This window comes from Hordeum vulgare, chromosome 4H (genome assembly GCF_904849725.1).
Source record: "Hordeum vulgare subsp. vulgare chromosome 4H, MorexV3_pseudomolecules_assembly, whole genome shotgun sequence".
Taxonomy (NCBI): Eukaryota; Viridiplantae; Streptophyta; class Magnoliopsida; order Poales; family Poaceae; genus Hordeum; species Hordeum vulgare.
This window is the reverse complement of record NC_058521.1, coordinates 80,137,017-80,160,932: the sequence shown is the minus strand read 5'-3', so window position 1 is coordinate 80,160,932 and position 23,916 is coordinate 80,137,017.

The window sequence follows — 23,916 nt, the reverse complement described above, 5'->3', positions numbered from 1 at the left end:
GTCCCAAATACTTTACGAATTGTTCTTGTAGGGATTGCCGACAAAAAGGATGATGCATCTTCATCTACTAATGAAATGTATCTTGATTGTGAGGCTTTTCTTGCCATTCATCGAACCATAAGTCCTGAAGTGTTTAAGTCTATCTCGCCTTGCAAGTCAGCTCATGAAGTTTGGACTAAACTTGAAGATATATATGGTGGGTCCAATCTTGATGAAGACGGTATTATGATGAAGGAGTTGGTGCATGAGCTCTTCACTCTTTTCGATCTTAAAGAGTCCACCACTACTTCCATATCCGATTGCTTGCACACCTCAGCATCTTCAATCTCACAAGGTAATGACATGGTGAGTGAAGAAATATATGTTGATGAAAATGTCATAGCCTCTATGGACACAAGCATATCTAGCACCACGCATAGTGTAAATTATTGTGCTGATAGGTCATGCATTTCACCTAAAGATTCCTCGACAAATGTCTGTGGTGATATGCCTGCTTCCTCGTGTCCTCTTGATCAAAATATCTTGTTTCTCCCTAGTTGCTCTATGACTAACCATTTAGGGGAAATCAAGAAATATGAAGTACTTTTGACTAATGAAGAATCTGATTCACCAAAAGAATCATCATCAACTCCTCCAGTTCACATGTGCCTCATGGCAAGAGGTAATAATGAGGTATCATCTTCCCTGTGCAATAACGATGATATTTGCAATGAGGATGATGATGATGACTTGACTGAAAATATCTATGTGATCAGTAAAATTCTTCATAAAGCTAAAAATAACGCTCTTCAAAGGTTCCAAGATGTTCTTGCTTACTTTGAAAATTGTAATGATTCACTTAATCATGAACAAGCTAAAAGTGAACAACTTGAACATGAACTTGAGAAGAGTCATCAAGCATGTAGAGACTTAAGATCTTCAAAAGGAGAGATTGAAGTTGCTCATGATAATCTTAAAAAGGATTTTGAGGTCCTTCTCCTTGAATGCAATAATGTCAAGGGAGAGCTCATCAAAACCTCTAAGATCTATGAGGAGCTTCAATCTACTCATGAGAAGTCTCTATTTGCTACTTACTCCTCTCATATTGTTGATGATACTTGTACATCTAACTCTACCTCATTTGAAGTATCAACATTGAAGGAGAATGTTGAGCTACGTGCTCAACTTGATTTACTAACTAGCAATTATGGAAAGTTGGAAGAAAACCATGTAATGCTCACAAGCTCTCATGCCGATCTTCTAACATCCAAATAATGTGCAAAAGTTAGCTCATGAGGCTATCATCACCAAGGTAACATCAAGCGAGCCTCATGTGGACAATGGCACTACTTCTAGTCAAAGTACTATATTTCCATGTGCTAGTCCTCGTAATTCGTCTACTCATAATGTTGCTACCTCGTGTGATGAATTACTTTCCTTGCCTTGTTGCTCTAACATTGAAGCTTAAACTTCCTCTAGTACTTGCATTGATACTAACCGTGCAGAGGAAATCAAAGAGCTCAAGGCCCAAGTCACTTATTTGAAGAAAGACTTGGAACAGTGTCGTGAAGGGATGCCCACACTCAACAACGTCCTGTGTGAGCAAACATCTCCGAATGAAAAAAATGAGTTTGGAGTAAACTCAAACAAGAACAAGAGGGGCATAGAACAAGTCAAGAATTCGGCCAAAATCATTTGCTTCAAGTGCAAAGTTAGAGGGCACCATGTTAGATCTTGCCCTCTGAAGACGAAGTCTGAAAGTCACAAGCAACAAGGGAAGCGGCCACAAACTCAATCACATATTCAACTACAAGTTGAAGGAAGGCCTCTTCCCAATAAGACCCAAGCCAACACTCCCCGAGGTGAGAAATCAACTGGGAAGAAAGCAAAGGGTAGATGTTGCTACTTATGTCGTGAGAAGGGTCACGTCGCTTCGTCTTGCACAAGAGGTAACTTATCCAACCCAATCACTATTGATGATATCTATTCCCTTGGGAAGGATAAGGTTGGCAATGTGTTTGCCAAGTTTGTTGGTACTCAAAATGGTGTCAAGAAAAGAACCATTTGGGTTGCCAAGCCTATTGTGATTAACCTCTTAGGACCCAACGTAGTTGGGGACCAACAAGCTCAAACTTGATACAATAGGTGACTATGGAGGACATTAGAGACTTGGATACTTATGAAGAATTAAGGGGTCTTCATCATTCATATTATCTCAAGCCAAGTCATTTGGATTATCGAGTTTCTATCTTATATCCAATGTGCCCCCTTACGGTAACTTATACTTAAACTGTTTACATTGTTAGGAGCTTGCCCCTTTGCATGTTGTGGTTTTGTACCTTGCATGCGTTTGTATATGTTGTGCCTCCAACTTGCTTATCTTGAGTAATCAAGTGTGTGTATGTTGGTTTGCACATCATGTACATGCGAGTCTTGTATTGAGCCTATTTGCATCTTGTCTGTATTTTTGTTGGCTCTTGTGAGAGATTAATGGATTATCCCACTGTGGGGGAGTGATGTGCTTTGCACACCTCACAATCCTATAAATGTGTATACATGGGGAATACCACTTAGTTTTGATGCTTCAAGATTATCTAGTGTCTATGTGGTATGTCTTACTCATGAGAAAAATTCAAATTCTATATGGTCCATTAAGTATCTCTTGTTGGTTTTAATTTGCCACTTGTTAATGTTATTGGTTTATCACATTATGGGGGAGTAATATGCTATGTGCATATTACAAACCTAGAAAATGTGTACATTTGACGTATTGCCACTTAGCGTTGATATTGTAAACTATCTTGTTCCTAGGTGGCATGTTAGCTCTACAAGTGTCATTTGCTTGCGTTTTATGGGTAAATATGATCTTGGATATATTTGTGATCTACCAATGAGTATCATTTCAAAAATACTTCTTGTCCTTGACAATTGGTATTCCCATCATATGATTGGAATTGATAATCATCTTTACATTGGATTTTGTGTTTCGTTTGTCTTTCCTGCCTCTTATGAATCTATTTTTAACATGTCTAGTGTGGTTATAGATATAGAGAAAATGATGATCCCATCGTGTGCATTTTGTATTCAAATGCAAATTCTATATAATGCACGTCCCTTGGGGGAGCTATCCTATTCTCTTTAAAAACACTCTCTTTATTCACCCATCATAAAATCATTTGATCCCCATCAAGTGTGTGTTGATGGGAGACAAGTCTTGATCTTTATTATGCTTTGTGCCATCATTAAAATTTGTAGAGGGCTTTGTTTGTTGGAACCTAGCTCTCTCTTAGAAACTAGATACCTCGTGTTTGTTTTCCTTCAATTGGTTTCTTGTTGCCTTCTATTTGACATGTGTGAATGGATATCTCATTCCTTGATGTATCTTTGAATTGATATATTTCAAGTGATAGTTCTTTTGTTTTAGGATCTTATTATCACTTGATATCTTGTCTTTTGATGACTTATCAACTCTGTGTTGAGTTGATTCTTGAGAGTCTTGAGCATGCATATCTAGCTACTATATACAACTTCTTTTGCTTGCTTTCCTCCTTTGACCCAATATATAAGGGAAACTCCACCCTGTCATAAATTGGCTAAGGTGTGTATGAAATTCAAATTCATATATATATATGCACATATGTGTGTGGAGTTTGTCCTATGTGTTGCTGGTTTTCTAACTCTTTGGTCCCAATGAGTTTGGGCACCATTTTGTTTGTTTTTGTTGTTCCAGGAACAACTGGAGATGCATTGGATGCTCGGCTCACCTATAAGGAAGATGTTGAGACCATATGATTATTGGAGCCAAGTTAGGATGATCAAAGAACAACTATCTACTACATCAATCCAATGCTGTCTCGGTAACAAGTATCCACTTCATGCATTCTTCTCTTGCAAAGGACCCAACCTGTCTTTTCTTTTCCAGGTTGCATCATGGCATGAATCTCTTGATTCGTTCTTGTAGTACTTGTTTGCTTTCTCAAAGCATCCGAACGATGATGTCTTACTACTAGTTGGGATGTCTTTGATGTGCGTATGTTGGAAGTTCATATTATACAATAAGAAAATATTAGGCCATGTGCTATGCTTCCAAGCAAAAGATTTCATTGATATATTTATGACTTCCTTTTTGGATATCTAGTTTGTTCCATCTTGTAACCATTTCGTGTGTACATCCTTCTTTGTAGATATATATCATCATGATTGTCTTCTACTTAGAATCTTTTACACATGAGAGAAGTTACATCTCTAATTGATATCCTCTTTTCTTTCACGTCCATCATTGCATTTCCTCTTTCAAGTTTTTTTTGATGGCTTCGTGAAACGATTTGTTTTGAGTGCGCATCTCTATTTCTACAACTTGATGCACTCTTTGGCCGTGAAGATTATTTTTCCTCATGCTTGTCTTGTTGAGGGTTTTTGCCATTTTCAATTAGTATCCCTCCTCTTGACAAGGTTCTTACTTCCTATCTTCATAATGGGTTGTCACAAGCGTTGGTTCTTATTTTGTTTATTAGTAAGCTTGTGAACCCATTTTCTAGTATGTGTGTGTGGGAATGATATGTCTTGCACTTTGTATCTCATTTCATCAAGACTATGTTGATGAGTAATGCTCATCCTTATCTTAGTCTTCTCAAGTGCTTTGCCATGACTCATACACATTACTTTGTTTGAGCCTATTCTTAAGTTGCTTCTATTACATGTTGCTCAACCATTTGTTTTGTGCAAGTGATATGCTTATTGTCTCATCTATCCTCTTGCACTCGTTGTGTGTTTTATAAATTCTCGGGGAGCAACGATCCTATTTTGTGCACCTGTGTCAAATACAAAAATCTCATATTAGTGCACAAATCATGGGGAGCTTCTCTAGTTTTTGATAAAGCACTATGTTGCCTTTATCATAATATCTTTTATTCATGTGGTTCGAAGGACCATATGATTGTTTGTTCCATCTGGAATCTTTTGATTGCTTGCCTCTATCTGTGTATGTCTTTGTGGCATACGATCCTTTTATTTGCAATCTTTGGGTCCTCAATATAGTTTGTTTTCCTCCAACTACTTATCATTGTATTTGTGTATTTTTCTGCACTCATTTGCTGAGAAGTACACACTTTTTGGAGGACCACCTACTATATTTGCTTTCTAAACTTTTCGTCCATTTTGGCAATCGATGCCAATGGGGGAGAAGTTTAGAGAGTTTACTTTGGATATGTAGATATGTAGAGGGTTTTGCTTTAGAGAGTTTACTTTGGATATGTAGATATGTAGAGGGTTTTGCTTTTATTGCGTAAGCATTTACATCTTGCTCACATGCTTTATTACCTTGTATGTGTGCGCTTGGTTATGCTTATTTCCTCATATAAACTCTCTTGAAGTGGTTGTCTTCAATTACCAAAATGGGGGAGATTGTTAGAGCATATATCTCCATATGTGGTTTTGGTAATTGATGACAATTCCTATGGACTAATGGTTTCCTTAAGTTATATTTATAGGATTTGTCCATAGGCACTTCTTGAAGTCCAAAATGGGGGAGATTGTTAGAGCATATATCTCCATATGTGGTTTTGGTAATTGATGACAATTCCTATGGACTAATGGTTGCCTTAAGTTATATTTATAGGATTTTTCCATAGGCACTTCTTGAAGTCCATCTGTTGGGTTCAAGGAGTTTATATGTTGACCAAGATTTTATTCAAGGTATTATCCAAAGAATGGTCATAGAAACACTAGGTTGATCAAGATCTCAGACTAAGAGTAAATCAAGATGATCAACACACAAAGCGTATAAGATGTACCGAGAGGATCAAGTGATCCCATGGTATGGTAAGCATTGTCCATTACGTGTTTGTGTACTAACCCATGGTCTTTGTGAGACTCCTAGGTGGGGGTTAGGTGTGTTTCCATTGAGCTTGCGTCAAAAGGAAGATCTCATACAACCCATGAAGGATGACGTCAAGTGGTGATCGTCATCAAGATTGTGGTGTGCAAGTTCAAGTGGATCAGCACGAATATATCATTGAAACTATTGTCAATGATCATGTGTTGATAAGGACAATCTCATGTGCTAACAAGGACAAGATCAGATAAGCATTCTTGAGCACTACATGCTTGATTCTTGTGGATGTTCACATGGTGGACAAATGAAGATAAATACATAAGCTAGGCTTTCCGCATTGTGTATGGGAAAGCTACTTGAAGACTTCAGCATGTCTTGCTTTCAACTTGAGCCAAGAAGGAACAACAACATCAAGCTCAGGTGAAAGGGCTAACTCAAAGGTATTAGTTTCCTTTGACGTTAGTGGTGCGGAGTGATGATCAGCGAATAAAAGTATACACTCAAGTATGGATCATCAGTACTCTTTTATGATTCTTGAGTCCTTAGGGATCCCGCACTATTAAGAGGGGATCACAGGTTTTGCGATGAACTTTCTCAAACTACATCATCACTTTCTGCTCAGTCCACATCTCCACTGTTTTGTTGTTATCTGAAAACAGAAACAGTGCCTCGGACATCCGGCTTTCTCCGCACGTCCGAGGACCGGACGACCGACTAGTTCGGAAATCCGGAATCCTATACGAGAGAAATCAGAGCCATATAACTCGGACTTCCGGCTCCCTCCGGACGTCCGAGGCCTGGATGTCCGGCCAAGTCCCGGAAATCCGGAAGCCTGCACCAGTAGAAGTTGAGTTCTATATCTCGGAAATCCGGCTCCCTCCGGACGTCCGAGCGCCGGACCTCCGAGACCCGTCGGAAATCCGGAACCTTCCACCAGTAGAAGTTGAGCTGTATAACTCGGATTTCCGGTCCTCTCCGGACGTCCGGTGGCTGATAAATTCAACATAGGTTTAGTCGTATCTACAGGCCTCGGACGACCGACCCCTGTCGGACGTCCGGTTGCTGTTTAATTCAAAATAGTTTCAGTCGTATCTACAGGCCTCGGACGACCGACCCCTGTCGGACGTCCGACCCCTCGCGGACGCCCGGTCTTCCGACAAGTGTCGGACGTCCGGACCCTGTGTGACTTAAAGTGTCCCCAACGGCTCTTTTTCTCTCCCCACTATAAATACCCCCCTCCCACTTCGTGATAGTGTTGCCCAACACAGCCTTATCCTCATAAGAACACATTTCCACCTCACACACATTTTCTCACTCCAAATCTTAGATCCCAAGAGCATTTGTGAGCCCCTTTGAGAGTTGTTCCAATCAAAAGATAGATCGTCTCCCTCTCCTTCTCTCAACCCAAGCTATTTGTGATTTGAGAAAGTTTTGAGCATTCCCCGTGATCTTGTTACTCTTGGAGGTTGGAGACTCCTAGGCGGTAGGAGTTCTTCGGAGAGGAATCAATCCGTGTGATTTCCCCCGGAAAAGTTTGTGAGGGTTTGGAAGCCACCTCAAAGGCTTACCACTAGTGGTTGAGAAACGCCTTCGTGGTGTTATCTCAAAGGGAGAATAGGGTGAGCCTTCATGGCGTTGGTGTGCCTTCGTGGTAACATGCACCTCTCTAACGGTGACTAGCTTCCCTCCAAGGAAGTGAACATCGGGATACATCTTCGTCTCAGTGACCTTGGTTATCCTTAACCCTAACTCCTTACTTGTGGTTTACTTGTGTTATTTGAGCATACATACATTGCATATTGGTTGTGCTCATTATATTGTGTTGGCTATTTCTTGTACAAGATTAATCATTCAATCATACCCTCTATGTCCACACGTTCACACTTGCAGCTTTTGATATATTGTGTGATATAGTGTGATCAAGTATCTTGTGTCGTTCACCTACTTGTCATGTGATATAGCTCAAGTAAGTTTGTGTAACTTACTTGTGATTGTTAGTAACTGTATTGTGTCCATCTTGGTAGATCGTGTTGTTGATACACGTTGCAGTGCCTAGTGCATTTAGGATTTGTGCTTGACAAGTACCCTCCTAGTTTATTTCTGCATTAGGTTCAAGCCAAATCCGAAGAAGTTTCTAAATAGCCTATTCACCCCCCCTCTAGGCGTCATCGAGGTCTTTTCAAAGTCACAAACCGGATACGTGTATGTTTTGAATGGTGGGGCAGTGAGCTGGTACAGCAGCAAGCAAGACATCATGGCAACATCTACATGTGAAGCAGAGTACATAGCTGCTTCGGAAGCGGTTCATGAAGGGATTTGGATGAAGGAGTTCATCACCGACCTTGGAGTGTTTCCAAGCGTGTCAGGTCTGATGACACTCTTCTGTGGTAACAGTGGAGCCATTGCCATAGCCAAGGAGCCCAGATTTCACAGGAAGACCAAGCACATCCAACACCGCTACAACTCAATCCAGGATCAGGTCCAAAGAGGAGTCATAGATATTTGTAAAGTACACATGAATCTGAATATTGCAGACCCGTTGACTAAACCTCTTCCATGAGCAAAACATGATCAACACAACAATGCTATGGGTGTTCGATTCATCACAATGTAACTAGATTATTGACTCTAGTGAAAGTGGGAGACTGTTGGAAATATGCCCTAGAGGCAATAATAAAATGGTTATTATCATCTTTCCTTGTTCATGATAATCGTCTATTGTTCATGCTATAATTGTATTAACACGAAACAGTAATACATGTGTGAATAAATAGATCACAATGTGTCCCTAGCAAGCCTCTAGTTGGCTAGCTCGTTGATCAATAGATGATCATGGTTTCCTGATCATGGACATTGGATGTCATTGATAACGGGATCACATCATTAGGAGAATGATGTGATGGACAAGACCCAATCCTAAGCATAACACTAGATCGTGTTGTTCGTATGCTAAAGCTTTTCTAATGTCAAGTGTCTTTTCCTTCGACCGTGAGATTGTGCAACTCCCAGATACCGTAGGAGTGCTTTGGGTGTATCAAACGTCACAACGTCACTGGGTGACTATAAAGGTGCACTACGGGTATCTCCAAAAGTGTTTGTTGGGTTGGCACGAATCGAGATCGGGATTTGTCACTCCGTGTGACGGGGAGGTATCTCTGGGCCCACTCGGTAGAACATCATCATAATGAGCTCAATGTGACTAAGGATTTACTCACGGGATGATGTGCTATGGAACGAATAAAGAGACTTACCGGTAACGAGATTGAACAAGGTATAGGAATACCGACGATCGAATCTCGGGCAAGTTATATACCGACAAACAAAGGGAATTGTATATGGGATTGATTGAATCCTTGACATCATGGTTCATCCGATGAGATCATCGTGGAACATGTGGGAGCCACCATGGGTATGCAGATCCCGCTGGTGGTTATTGGCCGGAGAGGTGTCTCAGTCATGTCTCCATGCCTCCCGAACTCATAGGGTCTACACACTTAAGGTTCGATGACGCTAGGGTTATACGGAATTGCTATACTAGGTTACCGAAGGTTGTTCGGAGTACCTGATGAGATCCCGGACGTCATGAGGAGCTCCGGAGTGGTCAGGAGGTAATGATTGATATATAGGATGGATGGGTTTGGACGCCGGATGTTTCGGGCACCACCGGCAACGTGTCGGGACCTCCAAAAGGGTTCCGGAGGCCCACCAGGAGGGGCCACCAGTCCCGGGAGGTTACATGGGCCAAGTGTGAGAGGGAACCAGCCCCTAGGTGGGCTGGTCTGCCCCCCACACCCAGCCGAAGGCGCCAAGAGAGGGAAAGGAGGGGAACCCTAAGTCAGGTGGGCCTAAGGCCCACCAAGGGTGCGCCAACCCCCCCCCCCCTCCTGGCCGCCACCTCCAGCCCCATCTAGGGCTGCCGCACCCCTTTGGGGTGGGAACCCTAAGGGGGGCGCCACCCTCCCCTTCCCCCTATATATAGTGGGGGTTTTGGCCATTGGAGACACGACAATTTCTCTCTCTCTCTCGGTGCAGCCCTGCTTCTCTTCTTCCTCCTCTCCCACGGTGCTTGGCGAAGCCCTGCCGGGAGACCTCGTCGCTCCATTGCCAACACGCTGTCGTGCTGCCAAAGCTCTTCCCCAACCTCTCCCTCCTCCTTGCTGGATCAAGGTGCGGGAGACGTCATCGGGCTGCACGTGTGTTGAACGCGGAGGTGCCATGGTTCGGCACTAGATCGGAATCACACCGCAATCAGAATCGCAGCGAGTACGACTCCATCAACCGCGTTCTAGCAACGCTTCCGCTTAGCAATCTTCAAAGGTATGAAGATGCTCTCACCCCTCTCTCGTTGCTGGTCTCTCCATAGGAAGATCTAAATATGGCGTAGGAAAATTTTGAATTTCTGCTAAGTTACTCATCAGGTTCTACCAACCATTTCTCATACCCAAGTTATAAATATTACATCAATAATAAATGGTGTTGAGAATTCCTGATAACTTCAGTTCCTTCGCCTCAAGTTATCCATGACCGTGGACACGGCTAATCGATTAGGTTTGAGTACTCTACAGAGTTTTGCACACGTTCCCCACAAGATTTGATCGCCTCCGTTGAAATCCTCGCACTTCAGGGTGTTTGAGAACCGGATGATCAAAACATGGTCTTTCAACGGGTTCCTCTGAGCCTCTGGCGGTGCCCATCCAATCCTACTGTTCTTCTACATCTCATAGCACCGCTTGTCCAGAATCACCACGTTGTCCAACCAAGCCAGAGCCCATAATGACTTGTGGCTGTGCAGGTAAGCCTTGGGTCTTGAAATATCCATCCATCTCTTTGAGCCTGGGTGAAGCTTTCCGCAAGATGTCATGGAGCTTCTCCATGCATCCTGGGTCCTTTGCTGGTTTTCCAGGGAGCCCATCAGAACCGTCCTTCACCCATAGGTATATTTCGTTCTGAGGTCTTGCAAGTCTTGGAGTCTTTAGGTCTTGATTATTAAGTTTCTCACAACACTCATGATAAACACTCAACCAAACCCCGTCTACTAGGAGCATAGCAAAATAACGTCCCGGCCAAAGTAATAAGGGTTTAGGGGTGCCTATCATAGCATACTACTCAATATCCAAAGTTTCCAAGTACCTACTTGCATGCAATGGGTGAAGAGGGTTGAAACTAATGCAATAAAACCATAGGTAAAAAAACATGATCAATGTGAACTTGCATGGTAAGGTTGATGGAGATAGATGTCGTTCTCAAGAAATAACTTGATAGAACTATTCATCACTCTCCGATGAAATCTATATAATCAAACATAGTATTCATATAAGCAATCATACTAGCAATCATCCTAGCAATGAATATAACAAACAACAATAAAATTTGATGCAATAAAATCAGTAAGAAAGATCAAGTAGAAATCCAAGTGAAAACTTCAAAGAAAACTATGGAGTCTTCTACTACAACAATCACTAAATAGTTTTTGTTCTAATTAAACTTAACAGAAAATGAAACACTGAAATAGTAAAATAACAGAAAATAAAATATAAAATTAACTAAGATAACAGAAAGTATTTTTCCATAAAACTATATTATTTTGAAAGTATTTTCAAATAGGACATCAAACTAGCAACGAAATCAATTTGCAAGTTATTACCGAACTAGAATTGATTTCATGCTATCAAATAAAATAAAATTTTGTTGTTGTTAAAAACCTACTGTTAACTAACAGGAAACAAAATATAACCTTTCACAAGTATAAAAGAAACTAAATTTAAAATAATTAAAGCAAGATAAATAGCAATAATCCTAAAAAAGAACTGAAACGGAATCTGTTTCACATGAAATAATGTGTTAAAATATTCCAAAAATTCTGAAATTTTACCTATCGATAAATAACATCACTAGTGATTAGTAGCAAAAAGAATCAATTAAAAATCTATTTTAAAGTCCAAATATTAACAGAACAAGATTTGAACCAAATCTATTTAAATTCAAAATTTCAAATTTCAAACCTGGTAAAATTTTATATCAAAAGAAACTACATAAAATTTGTGATCCAATGAAAAAAGAATCACCCCAATTGGAGTTATAGATTAAAAGTTGTAAGCAATTTAAATACATGTTCAAATCTGTTTTTAGAATAAAAAACAGAAAAAATAATAAACAGTATAGGTGACGTGGCACATTCCTATTGGCTGAGAGGTGTGCACGTTTTAGGCTATCTAGAGGTCGGCCGCAATATAAGAAAATCTTTCGGTTTTATAATCTGACTAACTGGAAAACCGTTGGTTTATTGCAATTACCCAAAGGGGTATGGTGGATCTAATCTAAACTATCTATATTAGATCTAAGGGTGGGAGGGGAAGATAAAAGAAAAGAGAAGGACCTTACCATGACAGAGGAGAAGGACGGCGAGCTCTCCTGCAGGCCAACGGTGGAGGCGGTGAGGAGAGGTGATGCCGGCGGGGAAAATGGGTGGCGGCAGGTGCGGCCGGTGGAGGGGGGTGGCGACAGGGCTCCAGGAGCATCGGGGTTGCTCTTGGGGCTAGGGGCGCTCCTGCGAGCTCCTGGTCGGCAGCCTCCTGGCAGGGAACCGGCATGGCGTGGTGTGGCGGCATCGGGCGAGGAAACGGAGTGCTCACTAGGGGAACGGAAAGAGGAGGTCGAGGGGACTCTTATATGGGTGGTGGGAGGTGCGGGGAGGGAAGGAATCCCGCGAATCTGGGAGAGGAAGCTTCCTGGTGCCATGGTGGATGTTTCCTTGAAGGAAATGTGCGCTCGGAGGAAGAAGAAGGAAAGAATTTGGGCCTGATTTCGGTTTCCTAACTGGCCCACGATAGCTTTCCTAATAAAACGATTTGTCTCCTTTTTATAAAAACAGGAAATTAAAACGTACAAAAGAAAATAAATGTAATTCCAAATATAGAAGTATTATACATCAAAATTACCAGAAAAATATTTCCCAACACGTGGACATTTTGTTTTGCACAAAATAAAAACTTCATAAAATTTTATTTATTTTAAATCCAATAATAATCCAAATTTTGTCTTAAAAAATTTTGGCACTATTTTTCTTGTGACTTTTTATTTATTTTGGGGTGTCATGTTACCTCCTCTCTTTCTTGCTTGGCAAGCATATTGTCAGAAAGAATTTTTTTTTGTGGTGAAATCTTGTGCAAAATAAATTTGAATCAAATACCAAAAGAAATTCAAATGCCACCATGATTCAAATTCTTTATATTTGAAGAATTCATGCTATCTCCTCTCACTGATTTTAAAAGGATGAATTTGAATTCACAGGAAAAAGGGGAAAGTCATTTTATTCCCTCTCATTCAAAAGTTTTTAAAATGTTTCAAATTTCACTCAAGTTGCAATCACTCAAACAAACAATCAATCTAGTAAATATTATAACATACCAAAATTTGGGATGCTACAATCTTTTTGCATCCATGATTTAACATGTCTGTGTTTGTTATTCTATACATTTTGCATTCATGGCATATTATCATGTGATGGTCATATCTTTTAAACCGTAGCTCCGTTTTCGATGATCTATATATTTAAATAGACTAGAATGACGTGTAGAACCACATGGTCCACTTCATATTATTGTTTAATAAATATAACACATGTGTTAGGAAGATCTGTACCAATTTCAAAATTAATTTATGAGGTCGTTTCTGAAATACAATAAGTTGGTTCCAACCTCATTTAAAATGCCTAGCAAGTGTATTTTATTTATTCTTCACCTCTTGCCATGCTAAACAACATTCGATATTGCCGTGTAAATAAACGAGAGTGAATAAAATTATTCAAATGTGGATTTTTCATATTGAGCTTCACTTAATGTGTAGTATTTGATTGTGTTGATGGCATGCCTTGCACAATTAAACTGGACATGCATCATATGTGTTTGTGCATCATGTCATGCATATGTTATGGTATTTATCGTGTGTTGATTGTTGTTTCCATATTGTTTCTTCTCGATAGAGTTATGAAACTGCTTCAAAGTGTGAGGATTCGTTCGACTACGTTGGTTCGTCTGCTTCACGGATTCGTTCTTCTTCTAAGCGGGATCATAGGCAATATGATCATTTCCATAGATACCACTACTATCATTGCCATGCTAGTTATCTCGTTTCTATCGCTATGTCTCGCTGTCTAGCACTTGTGATGTCAAGCCTCCCAACATTGCCATGAAAAGCCTCTAACCCCTCCACATCCTAGCAAAACTTTGATTGGCTATGTTACCCTTACTCACCCTTCGTATAGCGTTGCTAGTTACAGGTGCAGATGCTTCCATGTGAAAACATGGGTTCCTTAATGTATCACCATATTATTGCTATTTAATTGAATACACCTATATACTTGGTAAAAGATGGAAGACTTGGTCTTTTGTCTCGGTGTTTTGTTCCAATTTTGTCGCCCTAGTTACTTGTGTACACGTGTTATGTTCCATAACTGAGCGCTCCTAACATGTTTGGGGTTGCTATGGGGACCCATTGATTTTCGTTTTGGGATAAAACTCCTCTATCACGCCACCGTACGCTACACTTATCCGACGTATCATAAGAACGAGATACGCAGCTCTTATCGGGGTCGGAGCCACATCTGGCGGTCTTATTGGATTTGTTTTACCTTTCTCGAAAGTCTTGTGCATGGGATTCCAATGATACTTTTGGCTATCTCGAGGTTGAGGTTTTCCACGAGGAAGCCGAGGAGATCACTGGTTTTCCGTGGTCGAGGTTTCCTTCGCAGCTTGTGGTAGTTTGTGATGGACTAGTTGGAGCACCCCAACATAGTTAAATCTTTCGGAAAGTTGTGCCCGCATTTATGTGGCAACTTGGAAACTTTTTCTAACACCCGGTCATAGCAAACTTGAAGCACACTTAATTAAAACTTTCCAACTGTGTGCTTAACCATGATTGTCTCTTCTCGTGAGCTCTGTATTCGAGAGAGAACACGATTGGGTTATGTGTGATGTAAGTAGGGGGTTAGGATCACTTCGAGATCATTATTAGTTCACTTCCTCTTATTGATGTCTACGCACGCTTCTATTCTTGTAGACTATGTTGGGCCTCCAAGCGCAGAGGTTTGTAGGACAGCAGCAATTTCCCTCAAGTGGATGACCTAAGGTTTATCGAACTCAGGGAAGTAGAGGTTGATGATGGTCTCTCTCAAGCAACCCTGCAATTAAGATACAAGAAGTCTCTTGTGTCCCCAACACACCTAATACAACTGTTAGTTGTATAGGTGCACTAGTTCGGCGAAGAGATGTTAAAAGGCAAGTGATATGGATGGTAAAACAAGGTATTGTAAATCTGAAATAAAAATGGCAGCAAGCAAACATGAAACAAAACTGAAAGTAAACAGTGTTCAATGGTGGAAAACAAAGCCAAAGCTTCATACTTTCACTAGTGGCAACTCCCAACAACATTAACATCATCTAATCAGGTGATATTTACACTAAAACATGCAATGTAGATGTACTTGGAGATGATTCCTTTGTGATCAAGACAGGACGAGAATTATGTAGGGCTACAAAAGCACACCTCAGAGTTCGTAGTTCTCATCTATGGATTTCCCAATGCCACCGCGGCCATCCAAAGAGAGTACCACAATCACCACGACATATCTTAAGGATAGTCAAAGACAAGCACCAAGAGACTTTCAATCTTCAATCAATTCAGAAAAGAGGAAATCACTCATGAAAAAAATATTCTAATCCATGACCAATAGATCGCTGTCACCATGATCTCGGGGATTATATTAGATAAGATCAAGTAAGTACATCAATCCAATACATAGAAGAAGGGGAAACATCATGGGATCACCCTAGATTAACATACCCTATGATCACAATGAAAATCACATCACGAAAGAGAGAGATGACCACATAGCTACACATAGAAGACCTCAGCCCCGAGGGAGACTACTCACACATGGCCATGCTGAGCAAGGGGTTGATGGAGAGCTGCAGCTCGGAGAGGAGACGGCGGCCACGGCCCTTGGGGCGGCGGCCCTTGGCCCCCCTTATTCCTTGGAGATGGTGCTGGTATGGAGGTGGTTCCCCACCCCAAGGCGGGTGCATGGGAGTAGAAAATCTCGTAGCTCTTGGTGGCCCTCCAGAAATCAAGTTTTTCCTCTCCTTATATGAGTCGGGACGATCATCCTTGGCCCTCCGGTGGATGCTCCTTTGATCCAAGGGCTCTTGGGCACCTATAGAACCCTCCTAGAAACCCCTCTCAGCCCTAATGAGGTCCCCAAGCCATGGCTTGGCTGAATCCATCTAATATGGTAAGAGTTGGACTCAATCACGTCACAGATTACTGTAATCATGTAATCAGATATTTGTCCTCCGGTAAAACGGGATTTCCTGGAGGGTCCGAACTTCAAATGGGCCAAACTTTATTACTATAGTTATAATCATAAAATTCCGCACAACTTTTGCTTCTATTATTTTTCCATTCGACGTCATCTTCGAGGCGGAAATAGACGATCTCTAATATTTGTAGGGGAGACATATTTCAGGATAGTCAGAGTCCCACTCCAACAAGGTTTCCTCTTCTATTTTTGATAGTTCCTACACATCAAAGTGTAAAACAAGAACATTATGCACTTTTGCAACTATTAGTAGGTTAATCCAAATAAATCATAAATTTAATATAAAAACAATTATTAGAAGCATAAAAGTTCCATCAAACCATCAAAAATTATAGATACGTTTTGGACGTATCAACATCCCCAAGCTTAGTTCCTACTCGTCCTCGAGTAGGTGAAACGATGAAAACAAAATAATTTTTGAGGTGACGTGCTACAAACATAATCTTGATCATCATATTTGTAAAAGCATTTGTAAGTTGAGATCATAGCACTCTAACCATAGGCATGATAGATATAATTCTAACAATGAAACTTGGCAACCATGTTGCAACAAAAGGTAACACAAACAAAAGATCATGAATAATAATGCACTTGAAAGTTATACGTTTGTTTCGAGCATAAAGAAAACATAGCAAAGTGGTATTTCGCTTGTCCTTAAGAGTGGGGCAAAACATAAATGCCCGGACACCTTCGAAGTTCAAGTGGTGACTAGATAAAAATAATTTGAGAACAAGTAATAACATAATCATGAATAAATCAATAATAAATTTTGGGACTATGCACATTATACTTAGAATGACAACTATCCTTTCTTAATTTGTGCATAAAGTTAGAAGATGAAGACTCAACATAAAAGTAAAAGAAAGGCTCTTCACAGAGGGAAGCAGGGATTACTCATGTGCTAGAGCTTTTAGAGGTTTTTGAAATCAATAAGATTGTAAAACAAGCTTTTGGGAGGTGCATAATTCGTCAACGAATGCTAGCAGATAGCCCAATACTTCTCATGCTGGACAAGTTTTGAGGAACGGATCCCAAAGTGGGGACGATCACATCCCCTTAGTCTCATTTGTTTATCACTATTCTGATTTCCCATGAACAAAGCGTGAAGGAGGTTTTGTTTGTTGCTATTATCTTTTATGAGTTGGGCGCACTCATGCCAGTCCCTCCTCGTATTAGGGGTTCGCAGACTAGATATGCAAACCCAAGATAAAGCTTGTCAAGTATGAGAAGATCATGAATTAGCTACTACTTCCTCATGAGCTAAAACAGAGGCACAAAACAGGAATAATTTTGAAAGTTTTAAAGGTAGCACATGAGAAATTTACATGGAGTGGCGGTTAAATACCACATGTACGTAGGTATGGTGTACACATTTGGCAAACTTTTCTTTTTGGGAGTTGGATGCACGAGTAGAGTTCATACTCGGTATAGGTGGAGGCTAGCAAGAGACTGGGAGTGACCAACTAAGAAAGCAATAACGGCCATAATCATACATAGCGACAAAACATTATTAAACAAAGCATAAATAATATTACAAATCAAAAACTAAATGATCATAGAGGCTAGAGGTGACTGGTTTGTAGTCGTAACATAGTGTGAGCATGCGCCAAGTCAACCCAAATGAAGCAGTAAAGGATAATACCACAACATTATGCTTCGATTCGATAAAAACAACACATGCTTATTTCAATGCCACATTAAGCACTCTCAGATATTTGAGACAAGTCATGCTACATCAATAACTACTAAGCATATAATTAAGATAATATCTAACATGACATGTTAAAGTCTAAGCCACAGTCTGAACAAGCTTCCTATTGCACCACTATAAGCATGAAATACTTTACTCTTCTCCAACACCAATCAACTTTCTTGAAACAACTCTCATAGATAATATTAATTAAAGACCAGAGAGATAATCATATAACTCTGAAGCAAACTAACAAGCTCTGAACAAAATATGAGTGGAAAACAAGAGCTAAACGCAGTACTAGCAAAAAGTGAACACTCACAGAACAATAAGAGTGAAAACCAGAGTGTTCTAAGAAATTAAAATGGAGCATGTCTCTCTCCCAAATAAGAATGATAGGATGTAACTTATTTATGACTAGCAAGAAAAACTATAACAAACTAAAAAGTAAAGAGCGGGATGCTCCAAGCATAGCACATAACATATGACGTGATAAAAATATAGTATGGAGAAGGACGAACTGATGATTGTTGATGGAGAAGGGGATGCACGGGGGCATCCCCAAGCTTAGACGCTTGAGTCTCCTTGAATATTTCTTGGGGGTGCATGGGGGCATCCCCAAGCTTGACCGCTTGACACTCCTGGATCTTCTTCCATCATCTTCCATCGCATACTTGAAAACTCCCTTCATACAAAACTCATCATAAGCTGATTAGAGTGGTTAGTACCCATAATAAAATATATTTTCTCCACTGGAAATAAAGATTTTCATGATGAGCTACTGTTTCTCAAGATTTCCAAAAAGTTTTTGCAAAGAAAAAACAAGCTTAAGATTTGCAAAACGAGGAACACGCAAAATATGGCAGAATCTGTGAAAAACAGACCAGCAGGTAGTAAATAATTTCTTCACGGCACTTCTGCAACTCAACTCAAAAAACTCAGAACAGACACCAGAAACAAAATTGTATAGATCATACTATAGAAACAATTCAGATCAAAAAGATGATCTGGTTATTTTTGGTGATTTTTTCCGTCAAGCAAACAAAATCTGTTTCTGGAATCGCAGGCTAAAACTTGGCACAAAGCTTAAAAATAAAGATACAATGATGTTGCTACAGCAGTAACACACATCAAGACCACTAAAAACTGAAAGTAAAAAACTCAAAGTAAAGATAACAAGGGTTATCTCCCTAGAGCTCTTTCTTTATAGCCATAAAGATAGGCTTAAGATTTTAATGATGCTCTCGTAGGAATAAGAGTTGTCGAGCAAAACAGAGCATCAAGAAGCAAATACCAAACACACTTAAGTCTAACATGCTTCCTATGCATAGGAATATTGTAATAGAATAATTCAATGAAGCACAAAGCAATAAGCATAGGAAGGCAAAACAAGTGCAACTTCAAAACCTTCGACATAAAGAGAGGGAACTTGATATTATTGAAATATCTATAAGCATAGGTTCCCTTCTCATAATAATTTTAGTGGGATCATGAATAAAATGAACAATATAAGTATCACATAAAGCATTGTTACCATGATCCACATGCAAAAAGGTACTCTTACTCTCCACATAAGCATAATCTTTCTCATTGGTAATAGAGGGAGTAGGACTATCATAAACAACCTGAACACTATAGATTAATTATGTAGTGGGAAGGTGGTGTTCAGCAAGGGAGTAATTCCCTCCATGATTATGACAAGTTTCATATGGATAATTTCTCCTTATGTCATAGGTATCTTTACAATCACTATAGATAGGAGTTATAACATCATCATGGTAGAGAAGAGCATTATTATTGCTAGCAAATATATTTGTAAACATGTTGTCTTTATTCTTACTAGCAAAAGAATTATCAATTATCACATCACTAATGGGTAAAGGACTTGCAATCCTATCATCCCCAAGCTTAGAGCTTTCCATATCATCATTTTCAAAGTTGGTACCAAAAATATTTTCAAGATCATAAGTAGCATTATCATCATCTTCCGAATCACAATAAGTAACATGCATATCATAATCAAAATCATCTTCAATAGTACCTACGGACTTATCATCAAGATAATAACAATCAAGCTCACTATCCTCCATAAATTTATGTCTGTTAGGATAAAAGTTGATGCGAGAAATATGCTCAGGCCAGGTTGATACCCATTCTTCTTCCTTCTTGTTCCTCTCACTCCTCTTCTTTTTTCTTCTTCTTCACCTTAGGAGGGAGTGGTTGGAGAGTAAGCTTCTCCAAATATTCTGGTTTATCATTATAAACAATAGGGGAAACTTGGGAGAAACTCTCCTTTTTATTAGTGGAAACATAAGAGGCATTTTTATGCTTTGGTAAAGTTCCCTCCTTTCTAATCTTACTTATGTAATCATTTTCATGGCAATTAAAAACACAATAGAGATGGCATTTTTGCAAAGTGTTGTTTATTTCTAAGGTATTATCAGTTAGCCAAGAAGTTTTTTCCTGATAACTCTTCACAGATTAAAAATAACATGAGTTCATCATAAAGATCAGAAGTGATCATGTTATCACACAACTGGTTAACAGTTATGTTTTGAAAGTTCATGCATTGAAAATTAAAGTGACCCTCTATACCACAAAGTTCACAAGTAGAAGGATAAACGTCACACAATTCTCTAGCAATTTCATTTAAATCTCTAACCCAAGTGATTGTTCTTTCATGCTTATGTTGCTTACAATACTTCTCTTCTTCAATCATAAGCCTTTCACAAGGTCTATCCACTCCACAAAAATTAACATGCTTGTATAAAACTTCATTTTCAGGAATTGGATCATGCATGTTGAATTACCATTAACAATTTCATTTTCTTTGCAAATCTCTTTAAAAGGTTCATGATGCCTGATCCAATTCTACTTAGGCATATTAAGATGCGAAGCAATAGATTTGAGGAAATCAACAAGGATGTGAGAATCAAGCCCAAACTTAGCACTAAACTTATTAAAACTTGCAGTTTCAACAAAGGCTTTAATGCAATCATAATCATAATTTATACCTGACTCCTTACCTTTGTCGATCTCCCAATATTCAGTATTGCGTTGAATTATTTCAAGGAGTTCCCATTTAGCATCAATCCTTTCGTTTGTGAAAGAACCCGTAGAGGAAGCATCGAGCATCTCTTTATCTTGACGAGAAAGCCTTGCATAAAAATTTGTAAGAATGATTTCCTTGGGGAGCTCATGATTGGGACATTTGAGCATTAGGGACTTCAATCTCCCCCAAGCTTGAGCGATCCTTTCTCCATCACGAGACCAAAACTTATAAATATAGTTCCTGTCTCGATGTGTTTCATGAAGAGGATAAAACTTTGCATAAAAGAGAGGTATAACATCTTGCCAATTTAGAAAATGGGAGTTATCAAGAAGCCTATACCAATCCAAAGCCTTATTTTTTAATGATAGAAAGAATACATTTCTCATAAAAAAATCTGTCGATATACCTGCAAGCTTAAATAAGGAGCATAGTTGTGAAAGATGTAGCGAGTGTTCGCCTGGATGTCTATCTCTTGCATATCGATTAGCCAAGACACAATCAATAATACCAGTTGGTATTTTAAAGGGCAGAATTTCCGTAGGTGGGGGAGGCTTCTCCACAACAATAGCGGTGGAGCGGTTCCCCACAAGCAACAAACCAAGAGCAGAGTTGTCCATAAGCCTAACTAGTTAAAATAAAAAAAGAAATGAAAAGATTTAATTGCAAGATCTAAATATATACCTTCAAGCACTCACCTCACCGGCAACGGCGCCAGAAATAGCTTGATGTCTATGCATGCTTCTATTCTTGTAGACTATGTTGGGCCTCCAAGCGTAGAGGTTTGTAGGACAGCAGCAATTTCCCTCAAGTGGATGACCTAAGGTTTATCGAACTCAGGGAAGTAGAGGTTGAAGATGGTCTCTCTCAAGAAACCCTGCAATTAAGATACAAGAAGTCTCTTGTGTCCCCAACACACCTAAGACAATTGTTAGTTGTATAGGTGCACTAGTTCGGCAAAGAGATGTTAAAAGGCAAGTGATATGGATGGTAAAACAAGGTATTGTAAATATGAAATAAAAATGGCAGCAAGCAAACATGAAACAAAACTGAAAGTAAACGGTGTTCAATGGTGGAAAACAAGGCCTAGGCTTCATACTTTCACTAGTGGCAACTCACATTAACATAATCTAATCACATGATATTTCCACTAAAACAAGCAATGGAGATGTACTTGGAGGTCATTCCTTTGTGATCAAGAGAGGACTAGAATTATGTAGGGCTAAAAAAGCACACCTCAGAGTTCGTAGTTCTCATCTATGGATTTCCCAATGTCACTGCGGCCATCCAAAGAGAGTACCACAATCACCACAACATATCTCAAGGATAGTCAAAGACAAGCACCAAAAGACTCTCAATCTTCAATCAATTAACAAAAGAGGAAATCACTCATGAAAATATTCTTCTAATCCATGTCCAATAGACTTTTATCACCATGGTCTCGGGGATTATACTAGATAAGATCAAGTAAGTACATCAATCCAATACATAGAAGAAGGGGAAACATCATGGGATCACCCTAGATTAACATCGCATATGATCACAATCAAGATCACATCATGGGAGAGAGATGACCATATAGCTACACGTAGAAGACCTCAGCCCCAAGCGAGACTACTCACACATGGCCATGGTGAGCAAGAGGTTGATGGAGAGGTGCAGTCCGGAGAGGAGACGGCGGCCACGGCACTTGGGGGTGGCGACCCTTGGCCCCCATTCTTCCTTGGAGATGGTGCTGGTATGGAGGTGTTTCTCCACCCCAAGGCTGCTGCGTGGGAGGAGGAAATCCTGTAGCTCTTGGTGGCCCTCCAGAAATCAGGTTTTTCCTCTCCTTATATGAGTCGGGACGATCATCCTTGGCCCTCCGATGGATGCCCCTTTGATCCAAGGGCTCTTGGGCACCTATAGAACCTTCCTAGAAACCCCTCTCAGCCCTAGTGAGGTCCCCAAGTCGTGGCTTGGCCGAATCCATCTAATACGGTAAGAGTTGGACCCAATCACGTCGCCAATTCCCGTAATCATGTAATCAGATACTTGTCCTCTTGTAAAACGGGCTTTCCTGGAGCGTCCGAATTCAAAATGGGCCTAATTTTATGTCTAGAATTATAAGCATAAAATTCACCACAACTTTCGCATCTATTATTGTTCTATTTGACGTCATCTTCGAGGCGGAAACAGACGATCTCTAAAATCTGTAGGGGGGCAGATTTGAGGAAAGTCAAAGTCCCACTACAACATGGTTTCCTCTTCTATTTTTGATAGTTCCTACACATCAAAGTGTAAAACAAGAACATTGTGCACTTTTCCAACTATTAGTAGGTTAATCCAAATAAATCATAAACTCAATATAAAAACAATTATCAAAAGCATAAAAGTAGCATCAAACCATCAAAAATTATAGATACATTTTGGACATATCACTTATGCGTAGATTAGACCCCCTTCTATTTCTTCTACTCATAAGTTAGCCACTCAAATAAATGCTTAGTGCTTGCTGCAGCCTCGCCACTTAACCATACCTCACCCATTAAGCTTTGCTAGTCTTGATACCTTTGGAAATGAGATTGCTAAGTCTCTGTGGCTCACAGATTACTACAACAACAGTTGCACGTACAGGTTGATGGGGATATGTACCTAGGGTAGGGTCTTAGGCCTGACCCACATGCCCTACCCAAGGACACTACATTGAAGGACTTAAAGACTGCAAGGAAGACTCCGTCTGAAATCACTATGACGCATGAGTCACTCGACATAACATCCACTCAGAGATTTCTCCCTCTATTCAATAGTTATCATTCACTCGGAAGAACCGAAAGTCAGTCGACGCAGAAGATCAAAAGCCACTCCAGGGAGGCCAATGGGCAGGCATTCAACTGGTCGCCATAAGTAGCATTTATTACATACATTATCAGTAACGTTCACCTCTATTACCATGATCGAACCCTTCGTTGCCGGGGACTGATGAGGGGCAGCGCACTCTACATAAGCTA